Source organism: Homarus americanus, unplaced genomic scaffold (genome assembly GCF_018991925.1).
Source record: "Homarus americanus isolate GMGI-L3 unplaced genomic scaffold, GMGI_Hamer_2.0 scaffold44060, whole genome shotgun sequence".
Lineage (NCBI taxonomy): Eukaryota > Metazoa > Arthropoda > Malacostraca > Decapoda > Nephropidae > Homarus > Homarus americanus.
The window spans coordinates 3507724-3513278 of NW_024756871.1; the positions used below are offsets into that span (position 1 = coordinate 3507724).

Consider the following 5555-nt stretch of genomic DNA (forward strand, 5'->3'; position numbering starts at 1 on the left):
AAAACCTCTTACCTGGTTTATAGTTTCCTCATAACGTCAAAGGTAATTAATTAATTCTCAATAATAAACCAAGTATGAATTTTAACTTTGTTTCCTCTAAATAAATCCGATTAATTTTTTGGTTATATTCCTTCACACAAATATTTTCAAACCGTGTCTCACTAAAAGTACATAAGTGGTACGTTTCTTAACACTGCTGCTCACTTATCACTTCCGCTCACTTAACACTGCTGCTCACTTAACACTTCCGCTCACTTAACACTGTACTGAGGGCACATGTGAGTGATACTGCTTCATTGTTTCAGAGTTGAGGGTCGATACATAGGAAGCATCTCATTTGTTTTTTTTTGGTATAGGATAAATGTCACTTCACGGTAATGTACTTCTTCACAGACCGTCTATATCACTTCGCAGACCGTCTATATCACTTCGCAGACCGTCTATATCACCCCACAGACCGTCTATATCACCCCACGCACCGTCTCTCTCACCTCTACGTCAACACACACACTGGACACAGACTATCCATTCGCGTCTATATAGTTCACCGACTCCGAGGCTTCATAAATAAACAAAACGAACCCGAACCAAGACTCGAACTGCCAATGAAACTCAACCGAATCATTTTTTTTCTTCGTAATTTTGATTTTTTTTTTTTAGTTCATGAATTTAAGATTTCTATAACCTTTCATTTGTCACGTTAATATTGCAATTAACTCAGGAGTCTAAACACATAATGAGGTTAATAAACACACACATATAATTACATTGATAATACCAGACAAATTAATACCAGATAAATGAATACCAGATAAATTATAACATTTGTCACTGTTAACTTTATTATTTTTTATTATTAACTAAAATATCTGACTAAGTTTTCTGGGTTTTTGTTTTTCATTAATTGGTGGACATTTTTACAGTCTCATGGTAATGGTGATTAACCCCCTCTGACACACTCGACTAATGGAGGTGTATTTAGTGTAGGAGACATACGACTTATTTAAAGCTTGTGTATGAGTCTCCCTTTAGCATCATACATCATACATCATACACAACATACATAACACTCAGATACAAGCAATTAAATTAAAAAAATAGTTATATATATCTGTGTTGTATTAGTTATCCGAACATCCTTTTATCCGTATCTGACAATGTTGTATCAGTTACCCGACCGTCTCACCTTTAACAAACTTGGAGTAAAAATTAGAACTTTTCCTAATTACCTTCGTCAGGCAGGTGATGGTGGGCTGACGAAGCTGACCTCCGGTAACCTTAGCCTCCTGTGATCCTGGCTGACACCTGCTGACCCTGGGATGACTTGTGGGCTATGAGAAGGAAGATAAACACATATATAACTCACATATTAACATAAACTTTACTTAAAAAAAAATCAGCACACACACACACACACACCCACACCCACACACACACACACACACACACACACACACACCCTACCACCACGTTACTTATAGTCGTAGACCAAACACACAAACTGATAGACTCGTATAGTTACTTGTGTGTTCCTCAGACCTTACGAGCCTCTTCATTATATTAACGAGGTAATGTATTTCTCAATTTTTTTTTAGAAGAATACTGAAAGTTATCACCTGGTATTAGAGTAAAGTTATTTATTACCTACTTTAGTTATTAGTTGAGTAAAATAACACATCATGATGTTACTTACCTGTGGAATAACATCATTTAGTCCAGGTGAGTTTGTAGTGAGATCAGGTGTGTGTGTGTGTGTGTCACTTTTTTACCCAATTAAGGACACAGGTGGTAAGTGGTGCTCTCTACCTATCAGTCTGAGAGGTGTCGGTTCGAAGCCTGTAAGATGCAAAGTGGTGCTACTATACAGACAGACAGACAGACAGACAGAAAGTAAAAAAAGCTAATATTCTAAGTATAATAATAATATCAACAACTTTAATTCAGGGTTTAAGCATAATACTCATAGCAAAATTAACACCTGCTCAATGACGCCTCCATAATTGTCCACCTATCGTATATATTTCCAATGAGGTTCCCCAACGCCCACAGTGGAAGCAAAGACGTCATGCAACGGGGGGGTACCTACGTCATTACTTCACCCAGAGACGATATGTCGGGTCACACTCTAATACCTTTATGTGTGTGTGTGTGTGTGTGTGTGTGTGGGTGTGTGTGTGTGTTATCAAGAGTCACTTTATCCACGTCACTGCGTCTTCTCAAATAATTTTTTTTACTTAAGTTTCTCTAAAACAAAACTTTATTCTCACGTTGTCCGGTTTATTCTACTGACTGGCCAATGTGTGGACAGTGTAGGGAGGTGAGGAGGGGAGGAAAGGGAAGGGAATGGCTTAGAGAAGGGCTTAGAGAAGAGGAGGTCTTAGAGGAGAGAAGGAAAGGAAGGGGGAAAGGAGAGGGGAAGGGGACAAGCCACTGCTGGGGATACACGAACCTAAAGAAGACTAAGATAGGGATTACAGGTAAGAGCCGGAGAGGAACACTACAGAATACTCCATCTCACAGGTGCCTCTAGTAGCCTACACTCCCACACATCACAGACACACATCACAGAAACACATCACAGAAACACATCACAAACACGCATCATGACACATACATCATGACACACACATCACAGACACACATCACAAACACGCATCATGACACACACATCACAGACACACATCACAAACACCCATCACGACACACACATCACAGACACACATCACAAACACACATCATAGACACGCATCATGACACACACATCACAGACACACATCACAAACACCCATCACGACACACACATCACAGACACACATCACAAACACCCATCAGACACACACATCACAGACACACATCACACACACATCACAGACACACACAAACACACATCACAGACACACATCACAGACACACATCACAGACACACATCACAAACACCATCACGACACACACATCACAGACACACATCACAGAACACACATCACAGACACACATCACAGACACACATCACAAACACCCATCACGACACACACATCACAGACACACATCACAAACACACATCACGACACACATCACAAACACCCATCACGACACACACATCACAAACACACATCATTGTTACGTACTACAGATGGTTGTGTTGATCAAGCAAGCCTGGCCGGGTACCTGAGGTCTGTCGTATCTGGCCAAACTTTTCACATAATCAACTTTAGTCTCTGTTAAAATATCTATTCTTTTCTTAGCTCCAAGGCCACGCTGTTCCGCTATACAAACCATCATTTAACGGACAATCTTGGAGAAGATAGTCCATTATATTGAAGTTTGTTAAATGTGAAACCTCCAACTAACGGATTATTTGACATATAATAATCCGTTATATCGAGGTTAGTAAGATATGAATCCTCCAATTACCGGATTATTTGACATATTATAATCCGTTATATTGAGGTTAGTAAGATATGAATCCTCCAATTACCGGACTGTCTGACACATAACCCGCTATATCAAGGTTCATTTGATGCGAAATCCTCACTTATCGGACTATGCTGGAGAAGAAAATCCACTATATCGAAGTCCAAAATAAATTAAACCCCCCAATAACGGACTACATGCAAGAGACTAACCCACCTTACCTGATTGATAACATTACTTCAACGAGAGGGAGTCTTATCCTGAACGTGTGAAATATATCAGACTGTACTCCTGAACGTGTGAAATATATCAGACTGTACTCCTGAACGTGTGAAATATATCAGACTGTACTCCTGAACGTGTGAAATATATCAGACTGTACTCCTGAACGTGTGAAATATATCAGACTGCACTCCTGAACGTGTGAAATATATCAGACTGTACTCCTGAACGTGTGAAATATATCAGACTGTACTCCTGAACGTGTGAAATATATCAGACTGTACTCCTGAACGTGTGAAATATATCAGACTGTACTCCTGAACATGTGAAATATATCAGACTGTACTCCTGAACATGTGAAATATATCAGACTGTACTCCTGAACGTGTGAAATATATCAGACTGTACTCCTGAACGTGTGAAATATATCAGACTGTACTCTCATATTGTTCATATATCAACTTCTCTGGCTGTAAGTAATAACTTTATTCCTCACTGTTTAATATCTATTATGTCTCTATGTTTGTTTAATATCTAACTTGTCTCTAACTAATTAATTATATATTTTTTTTCGAATTTAATTATATATAAGTGTCTCTGAAGGTAACGTAACTTTTAGTCTAGTCGTTCTTAATCATTTATATACTAAATTATCACATTTTCCTTTATCAATATGCCTCAAATATCCTCTTCTTGCTAAGTCGAGAGTTGAACTGATGTAATTGCTGGAGGGTGAGCCAATCTGGTGTTCATTTGGTGTCACGTGACATATCTAGACCAATCAGAGCATAGGGTGTCAACGATATTGTTTTCTTATCCAATCAGATAACAACACGTCACGAACTTTTCTCTAAATATATTGACTTCCTTAAATTTAAGTATAACGATTCCTTTTAAAAATTATAACTACCTTAAATAAATCCTTTAAATTTATTATTTCCTTTAATATAATAATGTAATCTGATAACACAGCAGAGATGAAGAATTTTATATATGTGTGTTGGGTGTTGGATGCCATTTATCTGCTGCCTCCGTGGGATTAAATTAACATCAGACCTAAAATTAATGTTATCTCCATGTTGAGTGCATTACCACGTCACGTAATTACAAGCAGTGGTGTAATTAGACGAGGAGAAAATAACATTCTAGTTATGTTTCCTAATGTATATCAAGTCATTAGCGAGAGTGTAATGTTAGGATTTTTTTTAATTAGGTATAAAATCTGTAAGAATTCTATTTGATTTTAATTAATTGTTTAGTATAAGGACTAATTATATTCGATGATAATTAATTGTGTATTGATGTAAATAATCAACATTAGTGAGACTAAGTGACCTATACATAAACCTACACACGGGCCTACACTGACCTACACTGACCTACATTGACCTACACTGACCTACACTGACCTACACACTTTATTAGTACTGAAAGGTTAATGTAGTAAAATACAGTACTGTAGTTTTAATTCTGTAATTGTGTTACTCAGGATAAACTCATTCTTCAAGTAAAAACAGTAATGGACGACCTTGCCAGGATTCGAACCTGGAATCTTCTGATCCGTAGTCAGACGCGTTATCCGTTGCGCCACAAGGCCTGTTGAAGAGGAGTATTTTAATTGGTCTACTAATAATTTATTTCCTAAAGTGATGACGTATTTGAACGTAATTGGTGCAATGTCAGGGGAAGTGATGACGTATTTGAATGTAATTGGTGTGATGTCAGGGAAAGTGATGACGTATTTGAATGTAATTGGTGTGATGTCAGGGAAAGTGATGACGTATTTGAACGTAATTGGTGTGATGTCAGGGGAAGTGATGACGTGTTTGAATGTAATTGGTGCAATGTCAGGGGAAGTGATGACGTATCTTTAACTTGTGGTTTGAGTGATGTAAGAAAATTGTTTTTATATGAGTTTTAAT

General features: G+C 37.7%; 1 non-coding gene across 1 annotated transcript; it reads right to left on the reverse strand.

The window, feature by feature from the left end:
• Positions 1-5157: 5157 nt before the first annotated feature.
• On the reverse strand, positions 5158-5230 carry Trnar-acg. Its single transcript has one exon. It is a non-coding gene; the product is annotated as a tRNA-Arg (tRNA).
• Between the last annotated feature and the right edge of the window lie 325 nt (positions 5231-5555).